The 17,661-nt window shown below is 38.6% G+C and overlaps 1 protein-coding gene across 26 annotated transcripts in view; it reads right to left on the bottom strand.

The window, feature by feature from the left end:
* Positions 1-17,661, bottom strand: part of ZBTB20 (zinc finger and BTB domain containing 20) — a 468,885-nt gene that overhangs the window by 313,349 nt on the left and 137,875 nt on the right. Inside the window, exon 5 of one of the 26 annotated variants that reach the window (XR_007379438.1) lies at positions 1,840-6,885. The exons of 24 other annotated variants lie outside the window; for them this stretch is intronic. The gene's annotated coding sequence lies outside the window, so the exon portion shown is untranslated. Of the gene's footprint in view, positions 1-1,839; positions 6,886-8,323; positions 8,549-17,661 lie in introns of those variants that run through there. One more of the 26 variants, XR_007379439.1, reaches the window with a different exon arrangement.

Raw genomic sequence — 17,661 nt, 5'->3', positions numbered from 1 at the left:
GAATTATATAATACCGGGTTGTTTCCGTCTTAATCCTTTAGACTTTGTTCCTAGCAGAGAGTGAATGGAAGAAAATGAAGCTGGAATATAAACTATTTGTGAAGTACCTTTTACCAGAAAACAAAAGGACAAAGGAAAAAAAAAAAAAAAACCCAACATTATTTTGCTTTATTTTTATTACTTTATGTCCATGCTTTGGAAAACAAAAATCAGTACATCTGTATGCGTATCTGTATGCATGTTTGTATACGGGATTTACTGGAATAGCAAGAAGGAAAATGAACCAATCTTAAAAGAATAGAAGAATCTGGGACTTGAATTTTCTGACTTCAGTAGTGTTGCAAGGACTTGGACTGTGATAGATACCGGCATATTGTCTTGCTGTGAACGAGAGCTCCACTCTGAAGCATCTCTGTTCCTAAACAGCAAAACACGCTACTCATGAGGCACATCTGAAGATTTGGGATTTGATGTGTTATTCTTGACCTCTTGCTTTCCAGTGTGCATTGCCTACCCTGTCAAAAGCCTGGCCTGCTACTGACCTTTAATTTCATAATAGGTTCATGTTGACAAATCACTCTGAAATGAGATCAATACAGATATGTACCTCATGCTATGACAGAAACAGAAAAGAGTTTTCAAAAGCTGGTGAGCACAGGAGATAAGCAGAAGTCATTATGTATAAGGGGAGCTGCACATTCAACTGTTTGCATGTTGGGCTGTCATCTTCAAGTACCGTATTATAATGCTAAAGCACCTTTTATTTTATTTTTTTTCCTGAAAGCCTACTACAGTTTTGGGGTTTGTTTATTTTTTTGCCTTTTTCTTTTAAGTAGTCCCATACTGTCACTTAAATTTTGTTAGGCTGCCACCTCTAAGATGAAAGACAGAAGCAGGAATATAAGTGGGACACAATACTGAACAATCAGGGGGTAAATGGGATTTTTGGTTACTCTTAAAAACTCCCGATCTTTCCTATTACCACAGACCTCTCACAGGAACAAAGAGGAGATTTAGGAGCTCAATTTCAGGGTGGATTATATGATAATCAATTTATGTTTCAGAGGAAATAAAAGACAGAAGGCAGAAGGAGTCAGAGATGACTGCCCATAACTAAGGAATTTCAGTCTTCAGCTTCATACCCTTAAGAAACCCCCTTAGCAAAGTTTCCTTTTTTCATCACTCTTTATGTTAAGGGGTAAACGCTTAAAGTGATAATTTAACCACAGAATGTTTGTATTAAACACAGGCCTCCTGCTCTCTAGTTTCTATAATTTACAACAAAGAGTTTATTAAACACAACTCTTTCTGTCTGACATTCAAATCCATCTCTGCAACACACTCTCCTCTGGATTTGCGCCACCGAATGAAATGCTATGGAAAAACAAAATAAACCAAAACCCTGCTGTGGAAACAGGACAAATCTAGTTTCACATCCCCTGCAGAGAGAGAAACAAGACGGAAGTAAAAAGCACCAAATGGAGCTCGTAAAGCTTCACTCTGATCTCAGCCTCCACGTTCTGGCAGAAAGCACCACCTAAGAGATGTGCTCTGCTCCAACTGACAACAGCCTCTGATTACAGCGTGAGCACAAAAATATATTGTCTGTGAACAATTACCCTGAGCAAACTCTGAATAAGGGAAATCTGATGACAGAAGAAGTGGAAATATGGTGGGAGGTGGGCTGATCGGCCCCCTTCCTTGCCAGGGCCTTATCTCACGTGCCAGCCATCTGTAGTAGCTGGGCCTGCTACCACAGCTCATGGCCGCCTCACAACCTCCCTCCTGCAGCCTGCCTGCCTCTCACGGCGCGGACAGGTGGGAATAGCTGTGCCCGTCACAAGCCTTCCACCACAGGGGGAAGCTGTTGTGGCTCTGTGACAAAACCAGATCCTTTCCACAGGACATATGCACCGATTTATGCTTGCTTTCCTTGTAGCACTCTACATAACAGCATACAGGAAGGAAGGAGCCCATCCTCACTCACAGGTGCCATGTAGAGTCAAGGCAACCGGTGTTCACTAATGCTTTTCATACACACACAAAGAAAAGTAAGATATCTGTTTGGAAGCCACTCCCCACAACTAGAAGAGATTCCAAACATTTTGAACCTAACATGACTTATGGAGAGAGATGCACACCTGTACTGTCTTCCCAGTATTTCTTTTGTCACATCACTGAAGACAGCCAACAACTCGAGAAGGTCTGTGGTCATGGGACAGAAGTTTGAGGAGAGAGTTACCTTTACACAGCATCCTAGTACTTACATACATATGTACACAGATGACAAAGGAAAGTAAAAGCAAAAATCCAGTGATATCGAGGGCACCTTAGGATCAACCACGCTGTCATCTTACAGGTAAAACTGCTCTTAAATTCATGTAGGAAACAGCTCTTCTGCAAGAGAGCTGCAAGAATGCTTTGCCCAAATGTGGGAGATCCTTTAACACAATGTATTGCTGAAATCTTTCCTGTGGAACCCAGATCACATCCCCTTCTGTAACATTGAGCTTAATTAATTGGTGCACTTAGCACTTTCTATATATTCCTTGTTGGGCTTTTACAGGAAGAACATACTTGAATCTCATGTCATAGGATCACATCTGTTTTAGACCCTAGTCCTCTATTCCACTAAAAAGACAGCGATCTGCTGTGATTTTTTTTTTCTGTTGCTAATTAATTCATATGAGACTATTCCTTAAATTTTCATTTAATGCATTTTTGTGTGAGGGTATTATTAATCACTTCTGAAGTTGTTTGCAACTGTCACAGACAAAAAGTCTTTGGTAACATCCATATATACATTTGTTTATTTTAGGTATGTTTATGCATCTGTGCACGTATGTTTACAAAAATACTAAAAAATAAAAAACAAAACAAAACAGCTTTCTAACTGCATCTTTCTCCCTCCTCCCTTCTCCATTCTGAACAGGTTCCTGCTATCAACTGCTGGAGTGTGCTCACTCTACACCTAGAGCTATAATTATTTTGCTTTAATTTTACAAAACCTTTTGTTCCATTCCCACGAGCCCACCTGATCCTTATATTACACTTGCTCTATTAAAACACTCATGCAGAACAAAGCACAGTTGTACTGATTCATAAGTAACTCGCCCCCCAGCCCCCTTCTCTTTTTCTTTCTACTAGGCTTATACCTCTGGCTGTGGTTTCATGACACTGTTTGTAATGCCAGTCCACAGTCCCATTTTTGCCTTCTTCCTCCTGTTTCTTTTAAACCATTTTTTTTTTTTAAATGTGCTTAGGGTCAAATTACACTATTGTGTGCTGTTGTTTTGAATTGATGTTATTCTCAGTCAATTTATGTTACACTCTTTGGCACAACAACAGAAATAGCGCAGAGGGTGTTATGGAATTTATTTGTTGTAATCAGACTCTAGGATTATTTTTTTAATTATTATTATTCATACAGTACAAGCAGCAAGGCTAGCCCCACATTTTTCTGAAGCAAGTAGAAGACAATCTTTAACCCAGACTCTGACTTCAGCATACCCTATATGCTGCAAAAGGGTATAAAAGCTTAGGACAAGGTGATTCCTATTACCTGAGCATGGCCTGCATACACCACCAGGCTTTACAAAAGACTAAGCGTGCTGGCAACGCTTGCAATAGGATCCTGACAGAGGTAGTGGGCATTTCAGAAAAAGTAACCTCTCATAAATTATTCCTGAAAAATAGGACAGGGCCTGGCTCCTCCGTAAAGACGGGAACAATAGAAGGGCTTTTTCATCTAGTCGTCCTGTAAAACAACAACCTAGAGCTCAGACAGCCTTTATTTTCTTTATAAAGCGCCAAGCATGTTGCTAGGACTAAGCAATGGATAGATAGCAATCAGTCAGAACAGTGAGAAGTGGGTGCGTATGAAGAAAGCAGTAGCAAGAGGCAATAAAATTGAGTCTCAGTAGCCATCTTTTCAAAATGGGGAGCAAGACATTTGGCAGTGCCCTGCTGAACAACAAAGCTGGTAGGCGACTATGGGAAAACAAACCGGGTGAAGGTGAAAGAGAAGGCAAGAAGGGGAAGGGAAATGGTGTGTGCCTTTTTTCTGACATGTCTAACAATGGTGAATACTAATGATTTATAGTAATGAAAGGGAATAACAGGGAAGAAGGTAAATGTGGCAAGGCACAGAACAAACACGGCTGTAAGGGGTACAAACGAAAGTTGCAATTTACCAAAGAATAACTGTTCTGCACATTTTATGTAGCATGTCAAATCTATCAGATATTCTCCTATTAAATCATCGTTCTACAGCAACAATCATTCTCTCAATCAATCCCCCGTGTTGTTAACTCTTAGTAATGACTAACTTGGCAGCAATTGATGTTTACGTATATTTTAAAGTCCTGATAACTGCTCTGTATTTTTTGGAAGGTAAATTTCCTTTACATTTTGTCTTTTTGTTTTTTGAACCTATTTTTAAAAGATGGACGCATTCAATTGGAAAATAAAATTTTGTAGCACACATACAGATTATGTTAGCTCAGGAAATTGGCAGTGGGATAAGAACAAAACCGTTCACCTCCTGATTGCTGATTCAAATCTAGCCCAAGTGAGATAGTCACAGAAGCTATGAAACTCCCACGGTGGCTTTGTGATTTGAGATTATTTTTTTATGAATCTCAATCCACTTTAGGCCAAGAACCAGAATCACAAACCTACTGCCTCAATGAGCATTAAATAGCGTAACTACACACAGTAATGTAGGAGATGCCAAAAAAACTAAACTGGTCCATGAGAAAGAGTTCCCACCTTATTGTGGGAACTTGCCATTAAAAAACAAGGTTGGCTCATACAAATGTACAGCACGAACAGAGAAATACACCTCTGTCTCTCTATCGAACAGGAAACAAACCAATCTCCCTGTAATCAAATCAGCTAAGAGTTGCACCGTTTACCTGAAATGTGAACTGTTTCTCCAAGAGATCAGGAGTCCTAAATTATCCTCAAAGCTTCTGGTTTGACAGTAAGTCCCTGTATCACTTCAAAGCCAAGAGCGGAGGACAGGAGAATTACACAAATGTTTTCTATCACAATTACTGAGGAGGATGCACAGCAAGCTTATGCATTCCTTACCCCTTAAAATCAAAGGGGGCATTAGGCAGTAACTGTAAGCTCTAGTTATTCTTTGGTCTACTTCTCCTGCCTAGATGGGAGGAACAATCGAGGCATTTAATTTTGCAGAACACTAACACTGAGGAGGGCTGTGTTGCACCTTTTACTTTATTAACCGGTGATGAGGAAAGCTGTTGCACGGAACAAAAATCCTACTACAGCCAACAAAACAGTGATGCTCAGGCATATTCCCTGTGGCTCTTTCTTCTAGGGAGCATAAATCATCAGAGTCCCTCAGGAACTACTTACTCCAGTTTCCTCCCTTAGATATGTTTGCTAACCTGAGGGGCTAAAGGTCTCAGGACTCAAGAGTAGATTTAAGATTTCCTACCATCTGTGCTGAAGTGTAGCCAATGCAAATTCTACCTTCAGATCTGCACTCCAGTGCCTCCCTGTTATGTTTCATTTCACACTTATGATCTTTATTCCTTAGAAACAGGAAAAATGCACAGCTGATGAGACATGTTTGCATGCAGCTTGAAATTGTTCCTTCAGTGGATGTTGCTTGGACGTGCACTTTATGCAAAGGGAAGCAAGATGAGGAGCAGAACTGCATTTTAAACGGACAAGTATTCTTTATGCTACATAGGAACCTGGGGAAGCAAGTAGTTCCCTTCAATGTTTTCAGATATATCACTGAAAGTACTCACAAATAGAATGTGAAATAATAGGTGAGAAGTGGAGACGTTTTCTTCTTCCTTTGCTATCTATTCATTTTTTCTAATTGAACAAATGTAGGTTTGATGGTCTTTTTCCACAATCACAAAATATTTTAAAAGGAATAGCCAGCATTTTATAAGGATACCTGTGAATACATAAATAAACAAACATACAACTTGCTTATGCTTTCATCACAGGAGTTCTAGTAAAATGAATGAAAGAATCCTAAAGGTATCTAAATACAGCTAAATTCAGCTGATAAACTGGCAGAAACAGAAATAACAGCTAATAATGTTATTAAGAACTTGGAGGGGAAAGCACATCTTTTACATGAATCTAAACTTAAGATCTGATATAGAGATTATTTTACTTAGGAGATGCAAGGTTATTAATACTGGTCCACAGCAGAGAATTCATATACACACTACATCTTTTTAAACCTACAGAAGCTGTTTGAAGTCTGTTTTGGGGAGTCTCCAGAGTGAACCAATTTGCCAGGGGAACCTGGATGTCTGTGGAAATACACATTACTTGAAGTCATAAATTACAAGATGGCTAAATCTACTGAAGCAGGGAAACAGTATTTCAGCCCAACAGGATTCCACCAAAAATAAAATAAGAAAAACCCTCACTCTTAGAATACCCAGTAGGTAATTTCAGCTCTCATTTAACATGAAGTTTTATGGATACTAACTAACTTCAAAAACCTCTTGTGAACTTGCTTGGTGTTTCTGGGAGAGCAGATTATACCAGTGATCAAGAAAATGCAAAACCTAAGTATGCTTCAATCTGCCACTTGCAAGAAAAAAGGTAGTGCTAGAAAAGAACAGAAGCAGCAGCTCTGCACATCTCTCACACTGAACTACTATGCAGTTTGATGCTGTCCATCTTCAGTCTGAAGAGTAAATCTGGGCTCTCAAGAGTCTTAACCTCTGACGAAGCTGAGGCCCTTTCTGAGAGCTGTTTAACTTATTTAGTAACTAACACATTGAGCTTATAAGCACTGGGATTTAACGGTCTTCTTCAGTGACTTCACCCATGTTGGAACCTCATCATCATTCTGTGTAGCAAGTGACCACCAGCTTTGAGAGTCTGCCAAGAGTCAAAGAACACAGGTGTTAACCATGACAAGGTGTTTACCAGCATGGTTGGTAACATAAACAGTTGGGGGGGTGAAGGGGGAGTTCATATATTTCCTAGGAGAGAAGGTTTCACATGAAGAAAGACTACCCAAAGACAATGTGCCAGCATGAACAGATCCCAGACCCAGCCTTGACATGGTATCTGAGTCTAGATCAGGATTTGTATTTCACAATCAGTTGCACATGTTCTAATTAGTTTCTCAAGCTGCACAGAGAGCAGAGGAAGTTCACTTAGACATATAAAAGGAGACAATAGTAAACTTTTTTTTAAAAAAAAAACATTATAGAGAATAATTGTGCTCTGGAGGATTTATTTATTTACTAACATAAACAGTACACACTGAGATAACATCTGGCGATGTTTACTACAGTGAAACCCAATCAATACTTCCGTCTACTACAATATCTGTCCGCAAAACAGCCATTCCTCCTGGCACTCACAACAAATACTCATCTATCTATTATAGCAGCCTTTGTCAGCAAAAAGAGAGGTGAGCACCTTAATTCTGTTTGAAGTCTAACCGAATACAGAAAATCAGATGTATGTGGATACAAAAACAATGTCGGAAAACCAGAGAGAGATGCAGTTTGTAGCATGGCAAAATTCATCCTTACAGCATTTAAACATGCAACAGATCAGATATTATATCAGATATATATATATCAGTTAATGAGTCTAGAGGCTTAAAATCTGGGCATTCCTTTACATCTGCTAGTAAGCTAATAAGCTTTTTGTTGCATTTTAGAGATGCAAGTAAAATCAGAAAGTTTGACTTCTCATTTCCTTTCGAATTCAGAACTCAAAAAGAAGCAACGGAGCTTTTCCACAGAATTGAAAAGTCAAAAATGAATCCACCAGAGTTTCCAAGTAAGTCCTTTTATTGTTTTATATTTCTGTATTTGCACTATAACTTGTCCCTGTAGAAAGATTATGTTCTGTATCACTGAAGCACAGTCACTAAGCATTACCTTAGTACCTACTGAACCTTTACCTTTCCTGAACCTGTGCCCCTTCCATTCCAAGAAACAGATTAACATGCAGTGTCACACATCACTACTATTTATAGGTAATGGAATTAAGCAAAAAATAACAAGACCACACAGTAGATAGAAAACAAAACAAGCAAAACCTCTGATTTTCTCTTCACAAATTTTTAATTGATACAAGTTTTATTTTAACAGTCCAAAGGAAAACAATATGCCTGAATAAAGTGACTATATATATAAAGTAAATGTACATTTGCCCCTCTTTAATTTCACATTTTGCTATCTCACTGTGCAAGCTATACTTCTATTTGTACAGGGCCTGAAGGTAAAACGTGACCCTTCTGTGTTACACCAAATCCTCAGGCAAGAGCTGTGTTCAGAAGATATTGTAGTGATATGTTACCCTTTTCCCATAAAAAAAAAAAAAAAAAAGACTTCTCTTTGACAAGATAATTGGGGTTGTAGTTATGAAGTAGGGAGAGCAGAGAGGCAAGAGGACACAATTTGTTTTCTTCTCTTCTGGAAGAGACGTACAGGGCAGTGAAGAGCTCATTTTACCCTGGACCAGTAAACTAATCAGTGATGGTAAGCCCAGCAATAGAGGAAGCTGTGTGCAACACCAGTCCCTGTAATTTGCAATAGGTAAAATTTGCATTAACACTTTCTGTTTAGTCTCTGTTACAGCTCATTGCTTTCTGTTCAACTGTAGTCTTACCACAACCTAAAGTTCTTCAGGAAGTGGCCATTAAGGAATGAACTTCAGAAGAAGCTTAGCATTAGAGACATAAGAGCAAATAGGAGAAAAAGGCAGAAAGTAGCAAAAATCCCATTGAAATAATGAAAGACCCTTCTTAAAGAATGATACCATACATCTTTATTGTCAATTCAGGCACATGAATGCGTGAGCTAGTTGAATGTGTGAAGACTGGGATTTCAAACGTGTGGAATGAGCTCCGTCAATTTTTCTAAATTTAAACAAAGACAGGACAGCACACACTCAGTTCTGAAAGCTCAACACTGAAATTATCAACACGGGAGTCTCCATTTGCAGATCAGTGTTAAGAGGAGCAGAAAAAACAGACTGAGGCAGGGACTGGGGATTTTACACCTGGTTTCATCACTAGCGGGAGCACAGCCCAGCCTCGCAAGGGACCAGTTTGTCTGATCTGCACATGGAATTTGCCAGTTTCTCCTCAGCTCCACAGAAGAAAACTGTTTCATTAGATAATATTAAAGATAGATAAGGTGAGAAAGGGGAATAATTTCTAACCAATATAGTCTTAAGAACCTTCACAAAAGAATTCCAAACAATGTAAAATTAGGAGATTAAAAACAAAACAAACCTTCCTTTGACCACTACTGGGCTAAAATACATATATGACAATTTTTACATTTTTTTTATTATTAACCAACATCTAAATCTACTTGCTTCAAAAACAACACACATACACATACACACACACACACACACACACACACACACACCACACACAAAATCAACTTGTCTCTAAAGAAGGCATCACATATTTTTCTGCTGTGAACATTTCCTCTGCCTCAACTAGGCCAAGAACACAGCAGAGTAAGCACCCATCCATCCAGGCAGCACAGCTGGAGAGGTGGGAAAAATCTGTGCATACAACGCATCAGGATTACAGAACCTACCCTATGGAGTTGGGGAGCTCCAGCACAGGCATTGGCAACGTAACCTGGCCACACTGAAGGGAATCTGGAAAAATCCCACCGACTCTATTGGGATCAGGGTCTCACTTCATCTATAAGACTCAAGGTGTGAAAATGATTGTACTCACTAAAGAAATAGTGTGCAGATTCTAGAGATTTCACGCTTGTATAACTTCTCAGGATGCTACAAAGACAACTTGTTTAAACATGGTTTACCTGCCACCCCAAATTTCACTCACCTACCACTGTCTCCAGGTAGCAGGAGGGATTGGGTTACAGGTAAAGCGCTGTCCCATTCAGACAGTGGGATTAAGGTCAAGGAGCCATGGCAGTGAGACTCAGTGTATACAAGACAGTGTCTGTGATTCCTACGATCTCGTCAGGGAAAAGTCAGGAGAAAAAGTCCATCATCCCTTCTAGACTTCCACAAGTGCCTCCACGTATAATCGCAATGCAGCTCAAAGAATTAGTTCAGCATTAAATAATGTCTTCTTTCCTGTACAGAATTATTTTTTATTTTTTATTTTTTTACAAGATTTTCTAGGTATAAGGAGCCTTAAAGAATAACCACTGTATGGTATAGATACATTCTAAACATTATGACAGAGAGAGTGTAAAAGATTTTTAGAAAGTAAATGCTTTTAAATGTAATTAAATCACAATAACGATAATCACATAGCTGTGCCTCTGACAGTCTGACAATACGGGGACATCAGAAATGCTTTCCAATATCAGAAACCATGGGAAATCTATGTCTCTCTCCTGCTGCTGAAAGGATTGGGAGATATAAAATGTGTTTGAACAGCTGATAATTTCACAGAGTAAGATTTACCTAACACATCTGAAATTCTCCAGGACACTAATGATTAAAACGAGGACGAGATCCTTTCTATCTCAGTATAATTGCTGGTAAGAAACTGCACCCACGGAAGGATCACCAAAACTTTATCCTCTAGGCAGCAGTCCACCCAACGAGATTCTTCCCTTTGCCCTCAGCACTTCCCAAGTGCTAGACAAAGATGCTACTTTCAGGCTTTCAAAGCCCCTAAAAGCCAAGCATCTGAACGTTACTATAGCTAGCTTTAAAGTTCCTGTGATACCTGTATATCACAGCAAACATCTTGAATTACAAGCATGATTAGAATAAGGGCAGAGGAAGCAGTGCAGAACAGTATTTCCTTAACTGCACACACAAGGAAAAGAAAGGCCAAGAATTACTAACATGCCAAGTTGCAGCAGAGGAAGAAAGAGTAAATAGTATCATTCTTGGGGTCAGTATCATATAGCCATGAAGCACCATAACAAATTCAATTGCACACTCAGGTGCTGTTCGTGGGCATAAATGAGTACGTGCAGGAGCCCTATCTGTTGAGTCAAGGATTTCTCATTTCTAATCATTTGTATTTTCCAACAAGTTTCATCTCTCTCTGGCTCAGACTCTGACAACAGCATTTGGCAGATTTTCCTACTGGAGGTCTGATCTTGCAGCCTACATGCAAAGGGACTGTGCCACTATAGCCTACATAAACTGGGATTTCAATATCTAAACTGGTTCATATTGAGAGAGGATACGCAGTGGTCTGGTTGCACAAATCCAGTCATCCTGGAAAATACACATGCAATTCCATGAAAAGTTTCTTCTCTTAAGAATCACAGGACTCTATCACTTATTACCATTACCATTACCATAAGTCTTCCACTTTACTAAATATTTTAATTACTCAGAATTCCCATGTTAACAGTACACGAGCCAGAATAAATTCTTTAGAAACATTATGAAGAAGACTCAAAAAAAAACCAAAAACAACAACCAACCAAACTCAACTGCTAAGGTAACCAGTGGGTTCATAAATGTATCTTTGACTCAGAGATGCCATCAGTATTACTAACACAAGCATATTGCAAAGCCAGATATTTTTCCAATGGCCTTTAAAAGCATAAATTTCCCTGTCAAGTGCTTATTACCTCAAACCTGACCATCTTGCTGCCATCTCCTGAATGTTTCTAAAGGAGAGAGGTACAAAAAGAAGAAGGAAGGAGCAAGAACTAGGTCCTTCTAAGTCACAGGATCACCAGAATGGTATAGGATGATCACATGAACAAAACAAATTATTCTTTTGTCATGAGGAAACACAGAACTGCTAAAACACATATGGAATCACAGCACGTCCTGTCAGAATTTTGAAGACCCTCCAGAGCATGCATTGGCACCAAAGCAACAAACATGTCAGCAGTGCAGTTCTGCAGATGATTTCTTTAAATAAATAAAATAATAAATTAAAAATATTCTGATCTCTTCTGTGCCAGTGGAAACTGTTGAAAACAATAGATCAATTTTGACACAACTGAAATTAAAATCTGTTCTAATCTATTATTTAGATGCAGGGGCAATGACGGGAAAGAGGGCAATAAGAAGAACCAGATACTCGATCATAAAACTCAGAGCTAGACCACTTACACTAATGAAGAAAACAGATCAGAATTTTTTGGTGTCTTACGTTCATCAGACTGCCCTACATCAGATGCTGGAATTTAAAATGATTCAGTGAGAGTCTCCCCAAGGGCACTGATGTAAATATGGAATAACCACAATGCTTTTCTTTGGAGTTCCTCCCTTTATATTCTGATTTAGCTGAAGAGTCTCATTTTGGATAGTACCAGGAATCAGAAAAGACTAGGCCTATGTTGTTCTTTTTCCCCTTTTGTAGCTTGTTTAATGGCAATCTCTACTCGTTATAATCTTTATAATAGTGTCTTTATAATCTTGGTATGTGCTCAATGAGCTCTGGTCTCCCCTTTGTCTTGAAGTTACATCAGCAAGTGCTTCGATAAATGGAGTTAGAGATTTTCCACTCCTACATGTTCAGGTGCTGAAATACTGATGTGTTTTACAACTTAATGCAGTAGTAAGTTGTAAAGGGGATCAGTGCTGATATTCCCATGTCTTTTTAATGTGAGTAAATCACAACCATACTCCTTTATATACCAAAACAACCACACACTAGAGAACGATTTTCCTATCTTCATCTATTGTGGCCACTATTCTGCAAAAACAAGAGCTGCCTCATGCAATGAAAGTCAGAGTTCTATTCTTCTGCACACTACTATCGATGGTCTCAACATACAGAACTAGAAAAACTCCGCCCCATTATTTTTGCAAAGTAACAACAACAGCAAAAAAAAAAAAAAAAAAAAAGTGATAGACTTGACTGACAATCATTCCCAACTCTTCTCTGTGCTACGTTGTGAACAGGACTGATTAAAACCTATCTGAGAACTAGAAATGTTATCTGGCCAACTGCATTCTGAGATTGGCAGTTTCACAAAGTGAAAATATCTTTCAAGGATGTTTGCATGAAAATTCAGAAAACTGAAAGCTCATTATCTCCTGAGAAATTGCTTTTTGCAAAAAGCTTTACTCGAGCCCCATTACATACTTGCACCTTTAAGCTATCTCCATAATCTTTGTCACGGGCCTTTGTACCAGACTATACCTGGACTGTTTCCATTCATCCAATTTTTCAAAAACAGGAACTGAATCTAATCAGGATTAGTACAGTGGCTGTCAAGAAACCATACAGATGCACAGCAACCAAACATCTGTCCTTTGGTGCGTGTATGACTCCCTCCCCTGTTTTTTCTCTAAAAAAAGAAGGGTCAAAACAAAATGCTGGCAGTCCAACTGAAATCTTTGAAGAGACAGTATGGTTTTAGTTATGAGAGGATGGAAAAATGAGAACCCTGGGGATTTTTGCAAACATTAAGTTTTATTAATCAGGAACGTACTCGCCACATACCAACATTTCCAAATGGTATGCTGAATTAGAGAAATGCAAGGGAATAAAACAAAACTCATCTAGTCCAATCTTATCCTCACCTACTCCAGTCCACCTCAGCCTACTCTTGAGGTGGTTTTCCAAGCCATTCTTCAAAAAAAAATAAACTTCCCCAGTTTCCACAGTACCTAGAGGTAGGGTATTCCACAGTTTTACTGCCTACACAGGCAGAACATGGTTCTTAATATGTACCTTGGTAATTTTCACTGCTCACTGAACTGATTTCTTCAGGTCTTTCTCCCAGAGGACATGAAGAACAATTAATCACTGTGCTACTGGTTATAACTTTTTACTCACTAGATTTTTTTTTCCCCCTGCATAATGTATACAATAAAAACAACATTTTTGGAAGCATAAGATGCCAGGTAGGGCTTCTATGTACCCTCATGCCCCTAAATCAGGTAACAATCAACCAGTTTCTACTTTCTCAACAACTTTAACACTAGGACAATTTTTGCTTTGACAAACATTTATGACCTCTCTCTGTTTCCATTGGGGTTCCACAGGTAAAAATCAGGACAGAATTTATCCCCATGAGTTTCTGGATTAATGCCTTGGTATAAGAGGGGAGAAAAGGCAAAATTAATTCTCTTTGTTAGTGCTAACACAATTCCTCAGTGACAGCCAGCCCCAAGACACTTATCTTTCTTCAAAGAAGCATACTTATATATTTATTTCGCATTCAGACATCTTCTCCAGCACAGCTACTCTTTCTGCATCCAAAAAGGTCTTAGTGAGCTATTCAGGGTTCAAATTTCGCCCGAGGAATAGCAACCACGAATGTACAAGGCTCAACAACACTAACATTAGACACACAATTCCAGTTAAAACTGCAAGGTATAGGAGGGAAAGGAAAGATCCCGTATCCATCAGAAAACAGGAGGACCCCTGTGTTATGAAGAACACGGGGGTAGCTTGTTTGTTGCTTCAAAATTCTACCTTCATTTAAAAGCACTGCTTTGATGGATGAAGTCCTGTATAGCCTTGACATCCTGACGCTATACATGCTGCATATACTCTGGGATGCCAGCTTACTGTGTCACATTGGCTTGGGTTCTGCCTGTTCCCTTCCTTAAGCCTGCAAGCTCAATTGAACTTATGAAAATTCAAACTGTCTTCTGTCTGTTTCATACATCATCAGCAAACAATCAGTAGACAAAATGAATTTGTTCTCTGTAATTTTGAGGCTATGTGAATGTCTCTGCTGCATAATACAAAAAAAAAGGGGGAATAAGGTTTGGTATGCAAGGTTAATTCAGCATGAAGGAAAGTAGCAAAAAAACAGATGGAGAGAGAACACACAAACAATAAAATACTCAACAGTGGGAAGAGTGACATGAGAAATACTTCTATAAATTGGAGTTGGCCTTGATAACTTTGAGTGATGGAATTAAACAAAGGCACAAGTGAGTTGTGAAAGATCACCTCTGTGAGTGACTGTATCTCTGTCCCTCATGTTTTGTCTACACAATACACTTATTAATGATAACAATGGTTACTATTTCTCCTCTAAGAGCTCTGCAAAAACAAACTCAATAATGTTCACAGAGCTGTATCAGTACTGAAGTCATAACCAGATTGAAAAACTGATCTGCTAAACAAGGTGCAGAGAGGTTAAATGATCTGTCCAGAGCCACTCAATGAGCCACCATCCAGCAAAATTCAAACTCCAGACCTCTTGGTCATTAAACAGACCACAAAGCCATGTAAGATTGAAACTGAAAAAACCCCTCTTGTTTGTTGTTGTTTTTTTTTTTTTTTTTTTTTTAAATGTGTTGTATGTTCCTGTTGGCCTCAGCCAATGACACCTAAAATCAGACAGCTGTAACTAAAACCATTTACTTTTAAAGCACATCCAGTGCATCTCTTGTATAAGTCTTCAGATTGTGAGCACATAATTTATTTTCTTCCACAGACAACATGCTTTCCCCACTGTCCAGTTCTAAAATCAAACACATGTTGAATGTCAGCAGAGGTAACTAACTCTTCTTACTGGACTTAATCCTATTTTGGGTTAATTGCAAATAGTGAAGTACTTAAGCACATCTTAAAAGTTAAGTATTTGAGTAGACCCGTGGTTCTCAGTGGATCTAGTTGCCTATTAATCCACATAATTTTAGTACATAGCTGATCTGACCACCCAACATAAAAAGAATCAAGCCCACAGACCTTTCCCATTAAGAGAATGCCTGCACTACATTTACAAGGCTGTGTTCTTGTGCAGCTGCCTGCCAGATGTTCACGTGTTGTGAATCTGTATTTTCCTGTAGTGCCATTTAAGTCATTTTATAACAGCTGAAAATTTGGCCCCTTTTTCTACTAATGATTTATTTTAAGGATATTTCTACCTAAAACAAGGTTCCACTCTTCAATTAAAACAATCCTGTTCTCTAATAGAAAACTAGCAAAGCATGGCTTGCCTTTTTTTATTTCTATTTTTTTTTTTTACTGTTTTCAGGTTAACACAGGAAAGCCATACTTGAAAGTTTACTTCATTAAAGGTCTCAGAATTAGAGACACCTGATAACAGTAAACATGTATCTGAAAGAAAATAAATTCTTCAAGCATATTACTGTCTACAACAACGGTGCCCCTATAGTTACATGAACAGAAGGTATAGTAATAATCACAGTCTCATTTTACAGCATACATCTGCATGCATAGAAAGTTTCCCCAACTTGTTTGTCTCTATTACAGGCTGTATGACAAAGCTACACAATTTAAGAGCAGCTAGGAGTTTACAGATGGGGTATTATTGGGGAAATAAAACAAATGAAACAAGAAATTCAAAGATTAGATGCTTAGATCTCTACCTCAGGGAATGTAAAGAAGAACCGAACAGAAAAGAGCTATAGTCATGATCCCCTGCTCCATTTCTAGTTCAGCCCTTGATTTACTCTGATCTGGACCAAGCTGTACAGTATTTCTGCCTTGACTTGCTTGCCACCCTACACACGTTAATTTATTTTTTTTTTTTCCCCCTGCTTGTGAGTTCTGCACTTGTGTATTTATTCCTGCTCCTAGATTCCCATCTCTTCTCTAACTAAAAAAGCCCATTCCAGCATCATCTATGAGGTCCATATATCACTACCCGGTATTCTGCATTAGGGCTTTCCATGCAGGGCTTACAGACTATTTGAATTCTAAGGATTCAAACAACATGCTTTAATTCAGTCCTCACTCTGCTGTTACATTTTGGAAAGAGAATTACTATTGGTTTCCAAAAAAATTTCTCTTGGTTATTCACAGAAAATAGAAAGACAACTTTGATATTCAGTACTACCAGATTCACAAATATCCTCTAACTTTCCCCCTTGCTCTTAATACCTCCCTTTAAATTGTTGCTGGACCCAACAAATCCACCAATGTTCTCAGTTCAGATTCCACTTAAATCTCAAGGTTAACTTCTCGTGGCCAGGGAAGCTGGATATGCCATGATGAGGAGAAAATGTTAAATACGATTTACTAGCCACAGCCTGCAGTTAATGCACAATATTTAAGCAACACAATGGCATGGCCCTTGCCAGTAATGTAAAAAACACAATGGATTCGAGTCAGAATGGCACAATCTGCCTGCCTGAGTCATGCTTGGTGTTCCACACTAGAAGGGGCATGCATTAGCTGCCTACAGTGTACTGTACCCTTCAGCTAGTTTAAACTAAATCATTAAAATACAACTTGAAGGAAAAAAAAAAAAGTTGGGGAACAGAGAGTTAAAAAAAAAAACAACCATGGAATAGTTAAAATATTTCAATATTGAAGTACAGAAGTATTACTTTGGGAAAAGACGCTGGATTTCATTACAGACTGTACATTTTGATCTCAGAGAAGAAAACAAACTGACTTTGCTTTGTCATACTCCACAGCTTTGCAGTGTCGAACTGAAAAATCAACTCTTTCTTACTATCTTCAAACTCTTGGATTTTTACTCATATATTATTTTGGTAAATTCAGAGTAGCTGAATCTACAGCATTTCCCAGTCCTCTTTTACTTGCTTGTTCTCCATCCGCAGGAGTTCCAAATCTTAATTATTTACCCAAACATATTCAGTAAACATATTCTAAATAAGGGTAGATGTACAATCTGCCCTGCATTTATGGAATAACTGTGCCCTTGAAAGAGGCTTCTTTCTTACTGAGAGACACAAGACATAATTTTGACTGCTTTGTTGTATTGCAGCACAGATGAATAAGGCATCTTTGCCTTCGTCTATATCCTAAAG

Source organism: Lagopus muta, chromosome 1 (assembly GCF_023343835.1).
Source record: "Lagopus muta isolate bLagMut1 chromosome 1, bLagMut1 primary, whole genome shotgun sequence".
In the NCBI taxonomy this organism is placed as follows: Eukaryota; Metazoa; Chordata; class Aves; order Galliformes; family Phasianidae; genus Lagopus; species Lagopus muta.
Note: the sequence above shows the minus strand (reverse complement) of the source record. Positions and strands in the feature narration are given on the sequence as shown.